The 17,689-nt window shown below is 37.4% G+C and overlaps 1 long non-coding RNA gene across 5 annotated transcripts in view; it reads right to left on the reverse strand.

Annotated features, from left to right (window-relative positions):
- Positions 1-17,689, reverse strand: part of LOC132345457 (uncharacterized) — a 526,373-nt gene that overhangs the window by 378,550 nt on the left and 130,134 nt on the right. For all 5 annotated transcript variants that reach the window (XR_009494773.1, XR_009494775.1, XR_009494777.1 and 2 more), the window contains exon 4: positions 8,464-8,513. This is a non-coding gene — a long non-coding RNA (uncharacterized lncRNA). The remainder of the gene's footprint in view (positions 1-8,463; positions 8,514-17,689) is intronic.

Below are 17,689 nucleotides of genomic sequence, written 5' to 3' on the forward strand. Positions count from 1 at the left end.
CCCTGGGTCAGGAACATCCTCTGGAGAAGGGAATGGCTACCCACTCCAGTACTCTTGCTTGGAGAATTCCATGGACTACATGGGCAGGCTACAGTTCACAGGGTCGCTCGGAGTTGGACATGACTGATCGACTTCCACTCACTCACTCCTTTACTCTAGACTGTTTCCTTGCTTCTTAGAAGAGTGAGGCTGCATCTCCTAGGAGTTAGATTTTAAACAACTAGTGCTCCAGTCCATGTGGTCGGTCAGACATGACTAACTGACTGAACTGAACACATAGTGAAAAGACCAGACAGATATATCCTTGAAAACTCCTGAGGAAGGGGTCAGTTTGAAGACCAAACTGAGGTGTCTAGAAGAGTCTGACAAAGGCAAATATTTTTTAGTTTTCTTTTTAAATTTGGCTCCTGTGGTTGTCCAGAATACTACTGTCAGGTTACATTTAGGTATTACTCAGTGTGAAAAACATCTTATATTTAAACACTAGATATGAACAACTGGGCTTCCAGGTGGTGCTTGTGGGAAAGAACTTGCCTGTCAATGCAAGAGACACAAGAGACATGGGTTTGATCCTGGATTCAGAAGATCCCCTGGAGGAGGGCACGGCAAGCCACTCCAGTATTCTTGCCTGGGAAACCCCATGGACAGGGTCACAAAGAGTTGGATTAGACCAAAGTGACTTAGAATGCATGCAGACACACAGCACAAGATGGGTATTGCTTCCTGGCGAAGAATTTAGTTCTTTTCTCCCAGCTGGGGCTTACTTGAGCCTTTCCTTCTTTCTTTCTCTATCCCTTCCCCACATCCTACGCTTCTGCTTTTCTCCCCAGATAGAGTATTGATGATCAAACTCCCGTCCAGGGCCAGATCTAGAGGTTAAACAATGGCAAACCATACTATTAGCAAGAAAAGCAAAAGCCTTGTCTCTGCTTGCACAGATGAACAGCTTCTAGACATCAGCTGAGCTATGTACACCCGCTTGGGAGCAGAATGAAAGGCTGTACAAACAGCTTTCTATGGTGACATCTTTCAGGAGGCACTTTGGTGCTGAGCCAAAGGCAAATAGACTGGAACTTATGTTTTAAGTCTGAGATCTGAATTCTGTTTGGATATTGTCATATTAACTTTCTGAAGACCAGTGATTTAATTTTAAGATCATTCTATAAAGATTTATGAAAGAATATTATGTAAATATTGATACATACATTTTGAAGGTGTTTGACATATGTCAATTTAACTTGTGCAACATATGTTTTATATTTAAAATACAAAATGAGCTCAGTGTCAACTTTTATTAGTTAATCATATGTAAGTTAGCTGAGACCAGATTGAATTTCACTGTTAGAATATTTCAGATTTAGCCTTAGATGTGCAAATTTATATATAATGAAACGTAATTTTTACTAAAAGACAAATACTCATGGAGTCATTTTATATTTTGAGCATTATTAATATCTTTTATGATATTATTTGTCCCATGTTTCTTTTTTTTTCCTTCTAGTTTAATGTACAAAATGTGGGCTATATTGAAGTTATACAGTTTATTTACACACCTCATGTGCTAAGTTGCTTCAGTCGTGTCTGACTCTGTGCAACCCTAAGGACTTCAGCCTGCCAGGCTCTTCTGTCCATGGGACTTTCCAGGCAAGGATACTGGGGTGGGTTGCTGTGCCCTCCTCGAGGGAATCTTCCCGACCCAGGGATCAAACCCATTATCTCTTATGTCTAACCTGAATTGACAGGCAGGTTCTTTACCCACTAGCACCACCTGGAAAGCCCTAGACAGGTAAATATACTTAAATTTCTAAAGTATGTAAATTAGGTTGCCAGACCTAGTTCATAAAACTGGAACATTTATCTGTATCAGAATTTATCCATTTGGCTTAATGATCTGCTTTTGTTTGTTTATTTTGTTAATATCAAAGGTGTATGTCTTAAAATATCAATCAGTATTTGAAACTCAAGTTAAAATTAACACTATTCATCATTCTGCCAGGCTAAAACAAACAAAAAATCAAAACAAAACACAAAGAACAAGACAAACAAACAAAAATTACACACAAAAATTTTTAAAACCACAAAAAACTGATCTGTGTACCTTTTGTTAAAAAAGTGGTCCTCAGGAAACTAAAGAATAAACCAAAGAAGAAAAAAAAAGATACTACTTTTGATAATATGCCTCTCTCTATATGCTAAGTCATAGATTTAGTACAGTTAATGTTATTCAAGTTGTGAACATGTGTGTGTGTGTGGTGTGTGTCATCTACATCAATTTAGGCTTAATAGTGGAAAAATATACAAACCATCAACACCCAAAAGATAGTCATATGTAAGGATCAACAAGTGCTCAAAAAAGGCAACTTGGAATGAATGTACATATTTAGGCTTTCAGACGAAATTTTCACATGAATGAGGAGGGATAAGTTTGATTGGGACTCAATTTTTAAAGTGTAAATAATGTAAGCAGGTTTATTTTAGCTATTATTTTTAAAAATTAGGTTTATAATTTATGAAGTAAGTTCAGAAGAATAAAGTATTAGTTGTTACACATATTATTCTTAAACAATTCTATGTATAGTATACTATACATAATACACTCCAAAATCGTTTATGTTTGATTTTAGCAAGGAATAGAGGATCATACTTGTAAAACCATTTGAGGGGACTATGATTTTCCCTAAGGGCATCTATTATGCCTTTTGGTCATGCCAGTGATAATGATGACAAAGGGGTTTAAGATAATAGGTTTTATATAGAACTCTCTATATGCCAATATTGCTTTAAAAGATGTAAACATATTATTCTGTTCTGTCATAAATATGAAAATAAAATATTAATTAAACATCATAGTATTTAAATCATTCTGCTTAAGATATCCCAGGAGATATAAGTTCGCTCTTTCAAAGTACTTAAAAGTGCTAAATGACTTCCCACATTTCTCTCAGGCTATTCTTTACAGAGCAAAGCACATTCTGAAAAATGTAAATCAATTCACATTTCTGATTAGAATGGCTTCCCATGTGACATAGAAAAAAAATCCAATATTCTTAACACACCAACAGGAGCTTCCATGACTTGGCCCCAACACGTTAGATGTGTTGGCATTGCTCAAATATGCACACTCTCCTTGGAGAAAGTGCTCTCCCAAAACAGTCTTGCCTCCTGGGGGTCTTGATTCTGACTCTTCCCTTGGCCTGCGAGGTTCTTCCCAGATAACTCATGGGAAGCATACTGCTTTACTTTTCCGAGTCTCTCCTCAGATGCTACCAACACAGAAAAGCCTTCCTCAACATAAAAGAGAAGATATTTTCCTTTTAACCTCCCACCCAATGTTATTTTTCTTCACATCATTTGACACTATTAAAAACAGTAAATCAAAGAGGACACTAATAGATGGAGAAATATACCATGTTCATGGATCATAAGAATCAATATAGTGAAAATGAGTATACTACCCAAAGCAATCTATAGATTCAATGCAATCCCTATCAAGCTACCAACAGTATTTTTCACAGAGCTAGAACCAATAATGTCACAATTTGTATGGAAATACAAAAAACCTTGAAGAGCCAAAGCAATCTTGAGAAAGAAGAATGGAACTGGATGAATCAACCTGCCTGACTTCAGGCTCTACTACAAAGCCACAGTCATCAAGACAGTATGGTACTGGCACAAACACAGAAATATAGATCAATGGAACAAAATAGAAAGCCCAGAGATAAATCCATGCACCTATGGACACCTTATCTTTGACAAAGGAGGCAAGAATATACAATGGAGAAAAGACAATCTCTTTAACAATTGGTGCTGGGAAAACTGGTCAACCACTTGTAAAAGAATGAAACTAGAACACTTTCTAACACCATACACAAAAATAAACTCAAAATGGATTAAAGATCTCAACTAAGATCTTTAAAGATCTCAAGTAAGACCAGAAACTATAAAACTCCTAGAGAAGAATATAGGTAAAACACTTTCCAACATAAATCACAGTAGGATCCTCTATGACCCACCTCCCAGAATACTGGAAATAAAAGTAAAAATAAACAAATGAGACCTAATTGAAATTAAAAGCTTCTGCACAACAAAGGAAACTATAAGCAAGGTGAAAAGACAGCCTTCAGAATGGGAGAAAATAACAGCAAATGAAACAACTGACAAAGAATTAATCTCAAAAATATACAAGCAACTCCTGCAGCTCAATTTCAGAAAAATAAATGACCCAATCAAAAAATGGGCCAAAGAACTAAACAGACATTTCTCCAAAGAAGACATACAGATGGCTAACAAACATATGAAAAGATGTTCAACATCATTCATTATCAGAAAAATGCAAATCAAAACCACTATGAGGTACCATTTCTCACCAGTCAGAATGGCTGCGATCCAAAAGTCTACAAGCAATAAATGCTGGAAAGGGTGTGGAGAAAAGGGAACCCTCTTACACTGTTGGTGGGAAGGCAAACTAGTACAGCCACTATGGAGAACAGTGTGGAGATTCCTTAAAAAACTGGAAATAGAACTGACACATGACCCAGCAATCCCACTGCTGGGCATACACACTGAGGAAACCAGAATTGAAAGAGACATATGTACCCCAATGTTCATCGCAACACTGTTTATAATAGCCAGGACATGGAAGCAACCTAGATGTCCATCAGCAGACGAATGGATAAGAAAGCTGTGGTACATATACACAATGGAGTATTACTCAGCCATTAAAAAGAATACATTTGAATCGGTTCTAATGAGGTGGATGAAACTGGAGCCTATTATACAGAGTGAAGTAAGCCAGAAAGAAAAACACCAATACAGTATACTAACTCATATATATGGAATTTAGAAAGATGGTAATAATAACCCTGTATGCAAGACAGCAAAAGAAAAACACATATATAGAATAGTCTTTTGGACTCTGTGGGAGAGGGCAAGGGTGGGATTATTTGGGAGAATGGCATTGAAACATACATAATATCATATGTGAAATGAATCACCAGACCAGGGTCGATGCATGATACAGGATGCTCAGGGCTGGTGCACTGGGATGACCCAGAGAGATGGTATGGGGAGGGAGGTGGAAGGGGGGTTCAGGAGGGGAACACATGTACACCTGTGGCAGATTCATGTTGATGTATGGCAAAACCAATACAATATTGCAAAGTAATTAGCCTCCAATTAAAACAAATAAATTTATATTTAAAAAATAAAGTGGATAATACTGTACAAAGGATAGAAACATACTAGATTTGGGATTTTCCTTACATTGTTCATACATACAAGGATGACTCATTTAAAAAATTTTGGTGGGTGTAATGACTTTCTAAGTAGGTTTAAAAAAAAACAGTATTATTTTTTTTTTCACTTGTTGGTTTAATGCCTGCCTCCCTTCTGCCCCACCATTACCACTAGAATGTAAAAGTCATACTTGTTGGAACTTGTGTTCACTACTATACTTCTACCACTTAGAATATTACCTAGTGCATAGCAAGTGCTCAATGAACACTGATGGATCAAATTGCATCACTCATTAATTTTCTCTTCACACTTGGTTAGGCTAAAACGGTCTGATTCACACTGCTAACTCCAAATCTAAGCTCAATGTGAAACATACAGTCACATAGACAACATACCCCTACACAGAGACTTGTAAAAACTTAGTAAGAAACTTCTTAAAAGCACAATCTAGCTTTAGAATACTGTTGTGTTAATATTTAAATTTTTAAAAATAAAGTATCTTTTCTACACAAAATTTAAAGGGGCAAAAGTCAGATGTACTTATCAACGTGTTGAGTATAATATTAGTTTGGCCAAAAAGTTCATTCAAGTTTCCCATGAGATGTTACAGAATAACCTGTATGAGTTTTATATATAAATGTATATCCATATCACTATAGTATGTGAAATATATAAATATCTAATAGACTTAACAGTAGTATAACATCAATATTATCAGCAGACATGTAATATATAAAAATGATGAACATGTATTACATCTATCTAGCTAGTTAGCTTTCAGGTGACCTGTGCCATTATAAACAAAATTGCTAATTATGTTTTGTACAAGTAAAGTTGTTTACTCTCAAATACAATTAGTATGCTTATTTTTTTAAAATACATTTATTGGTATAAGACCATGGCTTAATTTAGGGTGCTTCCCTGGTGGCTCAGTGGTAAAGAACCTCCTTGCCAATGTAGGAGATGCAGGTTTGATCCCTGGCTGGGAAGATCCCCTGGAGTAGGAAATGGCAACCCACTTCAGTATTCTTGCCTGGGAAATTCCACAGACAGAGGAGCCTGGTGGGCTACAGTCCATATTGTCACAAAAGTGTTGGACACAACTTAGCGACAAAACAGCAACAACAATGACTTAATGCATTTTTTCTCTCCACATTATGTCTAATCTTGGTCTAAAGAGAACTCCTGAAATATTTTAAACCGTCAATGGAGGATTAGAACAATTAGCAAATCCATCCCCTAAACTCATTCATTTATACTAAATCACATTTTTATATTGTGACTTTTGTTTTCATCAAATGTTATATCTGATAAATGCAACCATTATACTGAAGCAAAGCAACATGTATTCTGTTTTGTGCATCACATATTGTTGGTGATGGATACCCCTAGATCACATGTAGCTCAGTACAGGGACTCACTGATCTGCATGTGATCTAGTGGGCTCAGAGGGTAAAGTGTCCGCCTGCAATGCAGGAGACCTGGGTTCAATCCCTGAATCAGGAAGATCCCCTGGAGAAAGAAATAGCAACCCACTCCAGTAATCTTGCCTGGAGAATCCCATGGACGGAAGAGCCTCGTAGGCTACAGTCCACGGGGTCGCAAAGTGTCGGACACGACTGAGCGACTTCACTTTCTTTCACTTTCTTTCTTAAATCTTGATATCCAGTTCTAATATAGGCCTCAAGTCATTTTGGATACCTATGTTGGAGTTAAAATATCAGTCAGATTTGCCTTTCAAAGCACAATCTGTGCCTTCTAAACTAGGGCTGTGATAGAGGGAGGACACTAAGCATCCGGATTTTTATTTTCTTTAAATAAATGTCAGTGCTCCATAGTGTGGAACATTACCTATATTAACATGAAGGGACAACTATAAAAAAAATAAGCTAAAGAGAAATATTCTTGGTAGTTTGTTTATAAAAACAAACAAAAAAAACCTTTTTGACAAAAAAGACATAAAAACGTGCAACTGTGCTTTCTGAGCTTAGAGAAGCTCACAAAAATGAGGTAGAGGAGCACATGTCAACTTTGGCATTGGCTGCCTCAGAAAGAGGAGGGGATTAAGAGAAGGAAAGGGTAAGTAGCTTTCTATTACAAGAATCTGTTTTGAGTTTTAACATACTGCTTCTACAATTATATACTTACATAATTATATAGATTTAAATATATATACTTACATAATTTACATATATACTTATATAATTTATTTAAAGCAATGATATATCATTTTATATTCATATAATACATACTTACATATCTGTAAAATATACAATGATATATAATTATATATATACAGATAATCTCTATGTGTGTGTATTTTTATGTGAATATTCATATACTTAAATTCACCAACTGCTTTTAATTTGGCACTATTTTTTCTGTATTTTATTTCTGAGTCTATCATAAGTATTTTTTTGTATCAACTGTCTTTGGTTAAGAAATGTTATAAGCAAAAAAGTATATCTTAATGTCAGGAGAGAAAGAAAATCTGTTACATTAAAATTGCACTTCATTAAAGTATTGGTTGACAATTTTTCCAGAACAGATATTTTAAATTATTCTACTGAATCATGAGAAAAAGCAAAAGAATTTCTCCAGTCCATTGCATATGGTGTATATCCATTTCAGAAGAAAACATATGGGTGATTAAAATAGTTTATTAAAAACATGAAGATTCATAATTTGAAACAGCAACAGTAATATATACATATTAGATGTAAATGTATAGCTAACCAGGGTCATATAACTCAATAAAAAAAGAAAGGATTTTAATCACACCTATTTCATTTGGTTTAATAAGTAGGTCTTCTGGCTGACAGATGCGTAAGTCCAGCCTAATCATTAACTATTTTCAGCACAGAAAAAAATAACATAATATATTATTGTTACTGTCAAAATACTGACTTTGTAAGTATTTGCACCAAAAGGAAAAATGGTTTCAGGATAAAAAGGTTATTGAATTAGAAGGGAAATACTTTCATTGACTTTTCTCAAAAACAGGACTGCACTGAAACTTGCCAAATCCAAAAATTATTGACTAGGATAGTTTAGTAAAAATATTTTGGCTTCACTGAAAAATATACTTTGAGGTCTAAGAGTTCTGGTCACATTCTATGCTTTACACTAACATACAAAATTAGACGGGAAAAAAAAATTACCACATATGGTATGACTTGTTATAGTACAATATTAAAATGACACTTCTTTCAAATAATTAAGACTTACTGTTAACTTCTGAGTCATCACTTTACAATGCCATTTTAATGATAAATAACCTGAAAAGAAAATAAATATATCAAGATAGGGTCTTCGTTAAAAATTTCCATGAACTATGCTAAGAGAGTACAATTTAAGTGTTCTCACCAAAAATAAATTAATATGAGATAAACATGTGAGCTGATGGATGCATTTATCAACTAGATGAGAGGAATCTTTCCACAATGTATACACATAACTAATCACTACAATGTTTATCTTAAATATCTTACAGTTTTATGTTAATTATAACTCAACAAAGCTGAAATTTAAAAAAATTTCCATGAACTAACATACATTCAAAGGGATCAATTTACATTTACATTAAAAAAATCTTAAAACCAAAATGTCCTTTTTAAAATGGGAGTCTAAAAAATTTAAATATGGCAGTTTACATACTGTTAGTTGGAAACATGTTCCCTTTAGTAAAAATAGCCTTCCTCTTGGATTCCCTAAAAATTACTGCACAATAATGTTATCAACAAAGTATGTTGCTAGAATAATCAATACAATTCATTGTAGGTCTGCCTTCTAAATTTGAAAGTACAAGACTTCCAAATATCGAAATTCACAGGGTTTAACATTAGTAAAACTATTAAACATATCCAGCCAAAGATAAGTTTACGTAAATTGGCTTCAAAGTCAAATTGCACTCTTGATATTTTTATTGCTATTGTTGTTTCTAAAATAATCACAAATATTTTAGAGACAAAAGGTTGTCATATGGGTGAATCTATAAAACACCACCATTTAAGTTGTTTAATATTTCTAATTTTATATTAAAGATTTTTGAATCACAGGGGTTATTAGTAGAATGCTACTTTTTAAATACAGCTTTATTTTTAAATCTTACTTTTAAAATAGATAATCATAACTAAATGTGATATCTAAAATTTCAATAATTTAAAACTATTCTGTTTTTTAGAAATGTTTTAAAATGTCATTTTATATACTCTATTTATAATTAACTTCCTTACCAATACTATTTGCTGTCATAGGCATCCAAAAATTGTTTATCCCTAGCAGTAACTAAAATAATTTTAAATGAGTTGAAGATTTTGGAAAACATATGCTTACAGATGAGGTTTTTACAGGCTATATTTCAACTCTGTGAGAATCTACAATATTAACAACATGATTGATGGGCTAGTCCAGTTTTTCAAACAGCGGAATATTCATGTAGTCTGTAGAAAGAATGTTTTACTCTTTTGACCTAGTTCATTCATAATTGGCAAAGTATTTGGAAACTAAAACATTAAGGAAGGCTAGTCTCCTTTCCAGACCATGAGTATGCAGAAAGAAGACAGCAGAATCAAAACTTATAACCGAATTGTTTCAAGATTTTAAGTCAATGTAGACTGTTTTATGTTTAAAAAACTCTACACAATATGTAAACAGTTTAAATATATATTTTTTCACTTAAATAACTACAAATAACTCTTTATGTATTTGGAACCAACATGAATAACAAAAATATTGAGAGAGTCTAAAGTTTTAAATATCATGTACCAATAGATTCATATTTCTTAAGTAAAATAGTGTAAGCTTCTGGTCAGTTTTGTTTTTTGTACTTCTAGTAGAACATAGCGGAAAAAAAACCCCTAAAATCCGTAATTAATTCTGTTGGTGCCTGTAATTTACCTTATTATTTTTTATTGATATATAATTGTACAATGTTGTGTTAGTTTCTGCTCTACAATGAAGTGATAGTGTTAGTTGCTCAGTTGTGTCTGAGTCTTTGTGAACCACTGGACTGTAGACAACCAGGCTCCTCCATCCATGAAATTCTCCAGGCAAGAATACTGGAGTAAGTTGCCATTCCCTTCTCTAGAGTATCTTCCTGATCCCAGGGATTGAACCTGGGTTTCCTGCATTGCAGGTGGATGCTGAGCCACCAGGGAAGCCCTGTACAATGAAGAGAATCAGTTATATGTATACATATATGCTCCCTCTCTGAGATCTACCTCCACCCCGACCCCATCCCACCCTTCCAGGACATCTCCAAGCACTGAGCTGAGCTTCCTGTGCTATACAGCAGGTTCCCACTAGTTATCTGTTTTGCACATAGGGGTGTATATATAGATCAATCCAAATCTGCCAATTCACCCTACCTTTCCCTTCCCCTGCTGTGTCTACAAGTCTGTTCTCTTCATCTGAGTCTCTATTCTTGCCCTAGAAACAGGTTCACCTGTACCATTTTTATAGATTCCACATACATGCAAATATATGATCTATTTTTTCTATTTCTGACTTATTTCACTCTGTATGATAGACTCTAGGTCCATCCACATCTCTACAAATGAACCATTTACACTCCCTTTTATGGCTGAGTAATATTACATTGTGTATATGTACCACATCTTCTTTATACAGTCATCTGTTTGCACACTAGGGAATTTCCAAATATTGCTCTGTAAATTTTACATGAGAATTTGGTGATTTATAAAGAGCGGTGACAATTTTTCATTGGTGAGACAATGGGGATCAAAATGTGATCTGGCTAGAAATACTGGGTAAGCATCTCCCCATTGGGTTTCCCAGCTGACACAGGGATAAAGAATCTGCCTGAGATGCAGAAGATGCAGGAGACCCCAGAGGTTTGATCCCTGGGTTGGGAAGATCCTCTGAAATTGGAAAAGGCAACCCACTCCAGTATTCTTGACTGGAGAATTCCATAGACTGAGGAGCCTGGCGGGCTACAGTCCATAGGGTCACACAGAGCTGGACACGACTGAGAGACTGAGTATGCACACATCTCCCCATTGTACAAAGTACAGAAGTCCCAGAATATATGCAGAGTACATCATGAGAAATGCTGGGCTGGAAGAAGCACAAGCTGGAATCAAGATTGCTGGGAGAAATATCAATAACCTCAGATATGCAGATAACACCACCCTTATGGCAGAAAGTGAAGAAGAACTAAAGAGCCTCTTGATGAAAGTGAAAGAGGAGAGTGAAAACATTGGCTTAAAACTCAATATTCAGAAAACTAAGATCATGGTATCTGGTCCCATCACTTCATGACAAATAGATGGGGAAACAGTGGAAACAGTGGCTGACTTTATTTTTTTGGGCTTCAAAATCACTGCAGATGGTGAATGTAGCCATGAAATTAAAAGACGCTTACTCCTTGGAAGGAAAGTTATGACCAACCTAGACAGTATATTAAAAAGCAGAGACATTACTTTATCAACAAAGGTCCATCTAGTCAAGGCTATGTTTTTTCCAGTAGTCATGTATGGATATGAGAGTTGGACTATAAAGAAAGCTGAGTGCCGAAGAATTGATGCTTTTGAACTGTGGTGTTGGAGAAGACTCTTGAGAGTCCTCTGGACTGCAAGGAGATCCAACCAGTCCATCCTAAAAGAAATCAGTCCTGAGTGTTCATTGGAAGGATGATGCTGAAGCTGAAGTTCCAATACTTTGGCCACCTGATGTGAAGAGTTGACTCATTGGAAAAGACCCTGATGGTGGGAAAGACTGAGGGCAAGAGGAGAAGGGGACGACAGAGGATGAGATGGTTGGATGGCATCACCGACACAATGGACATGGGTTTGGGTGGACTCCGGAAGTTGGTGATGGACAGGGATGCCTGGTGTACTATGGTTCATGGGGTCGCAAAGAGTCGGACACAACTGAGCAACTGAACTGAACTCAACTGAAGGCTAAGAGGCTAATATCTTTGAAACTCTAGATATAGAATTCTACTTAATTTATGACCCATCCTTTCACTTAGAAGGAGACTCCTTAACCTGGTATTACCACAAGGCTCATTCTCCTGACCCCCAGTTCAGCAGTCAACCTTTCCTACTAAACGCTAAATGACATGCTGTAAGGAGAAGAGGAAACCACTGCCAGATTATTGGAATGGGCTGTTTGACAGATTTTGTACCTGAAGGGTAATATAATTGTGTGTATTTTCAGAAGTTGGTGTACAACTTATTTTGCTTTTTGTTTGTTTTTTAAACAAACCATCTGGTTCAGTTCAGTTCAGTTGCTCAGTCGTGTCTGACTATCTGCGACCCCATGGACTGCAAAACACCAGGCTTCCCTGTCCATCACCAACTCCTGGAGATTGCTCAAACTCATGTCCATCACATTGGTGATGCCATCCAACCATCTCATCCTCTGTCGTCCCCTTCTCCTCCTGTCTTCAATCTTTCCCAACAACAGGGTCTTTTCAAATGAATCAGCTCTTCACATCAAGTGGCCAAAGTATTGGAGTTTCAGCTTCAGCATCAGTCCTTCCAATAAATATTCAGGACTGATTTCCTTCAGGATGGACATGTTGGATCTCCTTGCAGTCCAAGGGACTCTCAAGAGTCTTCTCCAACACCACCGTTCACAAGCAACAATTCTTCGGTGCTCAGCTTTCTTTATAGTCCAACTCTCACATCCATACATGACTACTGGAAAAACCATAGCTTTGACTAGATGGACCTTTGTTGGTAAAGTAGTGTCTCTGCTTTTGAATATGCTGTCTAGTAGCAAGGTTAAATGAGAAGAGATGTATATTGACACAATTGCTGACATTTGTGACAATACTTTGGCCACCCGATGCAAAGAACTGACTCACTGGAAAAGAGCTGATTCAGGGAAAGCTTGAAGGCAGGAAGAGAAGGGGATGACACAGGATGAGATGGTTAGATGGCTTCACCGAGTCAATGGACATGAGTTTGACCAAGCTCCAGGATGCGGTGATGGACAGGGAAGCCTGTTGTGCTGCAGTCTATTGGGTCGCAAAGAGTCAGGCATGACTGAGCAACTGAACTGAACTGAACTGACATTTGTTGAAGAATGAGGTGACATTGGTTGATTCAGTTGATTCACAATACGAGCCTTTTGAAAGGGAGATAACTCAGGCCCAAGTAACTCAGTTCTGCTAGAGAAAGTAGATTGTGCTACAGTAATAACAAGTCCCCATCCTAGTAGCTTAAAATTGCAAAGCTGCACTTCTGATTCGCCCCAAGTGTTATTGCAGATGGGCAGAGGAGCTCTGCTCGTCACAAAAACTCAGCAAAGTAGGATAACAGGGCAGCCTCCATCTCAAGTACAGGGAAAGATGTAAGATAAAGGAACACTGATAATTAAATGTTCTGGCCCCAGGAACAGTACTTATTGGCTTCTCTTCCCTTTCTGTGCCCACTTAAGTCACAAGGGGACTAGGAAATGCAACACATTTCTATTACATGCCCAGAGCAAGGGAGAATCAGAAATACTTAACAGACATTTTAGATTATCAAAGCAATTCAATATCCACCATCAAAACCAAGTTTTTCTATTGGAACAGTCCCTGCATCTTCAGTCGCTCAGTCATGTCAACTCTTTGCAACCCCATGGACTGTAGCCCTCCAGGCTCCTCTGTCCGTGGGATTCTCCAGGCAAAAATACTGGAGTGGGTTGCTATTTCCTCCTCCAGGGGATCTTCCTGACCCAGGGATCAAACATGCTTCTCCTAAGTCACTTTCATTGGCAGGTGGATTCTTTACCACTGTGCCACCTGAAGAGTTCCCCCTAAAGCTGCTGTACACCCTGAAACTATACTGTTTGAAAGAAAAAGAAGGAATGATAAATTAGTTTCATCATTATGTTGCCCAACTAATGAGTTCATCTTTCTGATTAAAATCAATTCTATTCTAATCTAAGCAACTTGGAACATGAGTTGGCAGGTTTAACTATGTAAGCAATATAAACAATCATGAAAAACTTTTTAAAATGAAAGAATCTTAAAAAGATTTTTAAAAAGATAATATGCTTTATACACCATAGCAGAAGTGGCTAAATGTTCATGCACATGTTAATAATCATGCAGATTCCTGGGTCCCCAGACTATTATGATTCAGGATTTGAGTGCAGGATTCTACATTTTAAAATACAGCCATTTAATTCTGATGCAGGCAGTTCTGAGTCCTGAATCCAGATTTTTGAGAAATGATGACTGTAGCTGATTGGTTCCAAGAAGCATAAGTATGAAATCGAACTAGGGAAACAACAAACAGGGCTTTAATCAATTTGTGGCAAATTTTACTTAGTTACAGAAATTATATTATTTTAAAAAAAATTAGAAAAAAAAAATGTACCAAGAGAATGCCTGACTCAGCAGTCTCAACAAGATGCAACAGCCATGTAATACCATGGCTTCTCTACTCTGCATGAAAACCTTGAAAACCTGATATGCTCATACTCCCCATTTAAATTATGAAGAACAGGTGCTTACCATTCTCTTTAGAAATGGTACTCAAACTGATATCACTAATCCAGACTTCTTCCCTGAGTGCCAGACTCAAGTATTCTAATGTCTACAAGACATCTCCATTTGGATAGGCCAAATAAACATCTCAATCATTACATGTACAAAACCAAATTCTTGACACTCACTCCCAAAACTGTTCTTGAAGTTATTGCCATTTCAATCAATGGCAGCTACACTATCAATTACCTAGGTTAAAAACCTAGAAAGCACCCTTGGTGTAGCATTTTCTCCATCATGGAGCAAAGCTGCTTGTCTGTGCTTCCTTTGAAGATTGCTTGCAAAACGTGACCACTTCCTATCTCCTCCTTCACTACCACTCTGGTCTAAGCCATCATCATCTATCACTTGGACTGCTGTAAAGAACTTCAAATGTCTCCTCAGAGATGTGCTGGTAAAAGTTTATCTACAACTTTAGTAAGCAATAAATAGTTATAACTTTACAAAAGAAAGGAAAAGAAAGGAGAGAAGCAAAGAAAATAATGAAGGAGGGAAGGACGGATGGAGACAGGGAGGCTGGAAAGAAGGAAAGCAAGCAAGAAATGAAAGAGGAGGAGGAAGAAGAGAAAGAAGGCAGGCAGACAGGCAAGTAATGAGCGAAGCAAGGAAGGAAAAGGAGGAGAAAAAGAAGAGGAAGAAAAGGGGATAGAAAGAAGAAAGGAAAGAGGGAGAGAGAAAGAGAAAAGAGAGGGAAGGAGGGAGGAAATAAGGCAGGTAGGCAGGAAGGAAGATGGGAGAAATAGAAGATAGAATACTCTCAGTTCTCACTGTTCTCATGCTTGGAACCCTTTTTGCCTACACGTGTTCTTATCTTGGTCCCTTACTTCTGCTCTTTGAATAAGCATCCCCTGACAGGGACCTGCCCTGAGTATCTAACATAGAATGGCCTAATGTTTCCTGTATAATCTTCGGCTTACTCTCTTCTCTGTAGCACATTCTTCTTTTTAACCAACTGACGTTTATACATAGCTGCTGTTGCTTGATCACTAAGTCGTGTCCAACTCTTTTGTGAATCCATGAATCAAGTCCCTCTGTCCGTGGGATTTCCCAGGCAAGAATACTGGAGTGGGCTGTCATTTATTGTTATCAGTATTTATTACTGTTTGTCTCCTTAAGGACATACACATTGGTACAGATTCTATGTTGCTATCACACTGTCATGTCACATAATGAACTAATAAAATTGTATTGACTTGAGACATACAGTATATAAGCAAATACAAGCAGAAAGTAATTGAAGGTAATGAAAAGTGCCATAAAGCAAATAAAGGAGGATAGGGAATGATCTCATCGGTGATGGGGGGTGGGGCGCGGTCCCATGGCTTGTCATTGGTGAATATTTTAAGAGGTGATATATAAGCTAAGGTCAGAATGATGATGCAATTAGTACAGTCTGTATGTGAAAAAAAAAATCATTATAAGATAAAAGACAAAGAGCAGCTTTATGGATGATTTTCAGGTTTTGAAAAAGTATAAGAGAGAGTGTGTGTGCTTGTTCAGTTGTGTCTGACTCTTTGTGATCCTGTGGACTGTAGCCCACCAGGCTCCTCTCCTTGGGATTTCCTAGGCAAGAATACTGTAATGGGTTATCATTTCCTTCTCCAGGGGATCTTCCCAACCCAGGGACTGAACTTGTAATCAGCGGCTTCTCCTGAATTGGCAGGTGAATTCTTTGCCACTGCACCACCAGGAAAGCCAAAAAAGAACAGGTAAATCAAGTCAATTGTTAGATATGTTCTCAAAAAGTGCACAGCTAAGCTAAGTCACTTCAGTCGTGTCCGACTCTGTGCGACCCCATAGACGGCAGCCCACCAGGCTCCCCCGTTCCTGGGATTCTCCAGGCAAGTACACTGGAGTGGGTTGTCATTTCCTTCTCCAATGCATGAAAGTGAAAAGTGAAAGTGAAGTCGCTCAGTCATGTCCGACTCCTAGCGACCCCATGGACTGCAGCCTACCAGGCTCCTCCGTCCATGGGGTTTTCCAGGCAATAGTACTGGAGTGGTGCACAGTGAGTCCTAAAACAATGGAGTAAGAAGATGATATTTCATTTAAAGGAGAAGGAAGGCAGAAAGGATCACTTTTTCCAATGTTCCACCCCAAAGAGGGAGGGAGAGGAATAGAAAAAAATCAAGGGGGAATGCTTATATTTGTACAGACCTTTATACTTTCAAAGCTTATGTTTTCACATTTATTTACTACATTTCTCCCATGATGACCTCTGAAAATAGGCAGAGTTCATTATTAAAATCATTAAGAGAAGCATTTTTGGGGCCCCAAAATCAGTGCAGGTGGTGACTGCAGTAATGAAATTAAAAGCCACTTGCCCCTTGGAAGAAAAGCTATGACAAACCTAGACAGCATATTAAAAAGCAGAGACACTACTTTGCAGACAAACGTCCGTCTAGTCGAAGCTATGTTTTTTTCAGTAGTCATGTATGGATGTGAGAGTTGGATCATAAAGAAGGCTGAGCATCAAAGAATTGATGCTTTTGGGCTGTGGTGTTGGAGAAGACTCTTGAGTGTCCTTTGGACAGCCAGGAGCTCAAACTAGTCAATCCTAAAGGAAATCAGTCCTGGAATAATAATTGGAAGGGCTGAAGCTGAAACTCCAATACTTTGCCCACTGGATGTGAAAAACTGACGTTTTGGAAAGGACCCTGATGCAGAGAAAGATTGAAGATAGGTGGAGAAGGGGACGACAGAAGATAAAATGGTTGGATGGCACCATCGACTTGATGGACATGAGTTTGAGCAAGCTCTGGGAGTTGGTGATGGTTAGGGAAGCCTGGCATGCTGCACTCCATGGGGTTGTGAAGAGTCAGACACAACTGAGTGGCTGAACTGAACTGAAGACTTATAGAAGTCTGTGCCTTCTCTAAGGTCAACAGACTAGTAAGTTAGTGCACGGGGCTTACCTAGTAACCAGGTGTCCTCACACCGTCCATT

This window comes from Bos taurus, chromosome 1 (genome assembly GCF_002263795.3).
Source record: "Bos taurus isolate L1 Dominette 01449 registration number 42190680 breed Hereford chromosome 1, ARS-UCD2.0, whole genome shotgun sequence".
Classification (NCBI taxonomy): Eukaryota; Metazoa; Chordata; class Mammalia; order Artiodactyla; family Bovidae; genus Bos; species Bos taurus.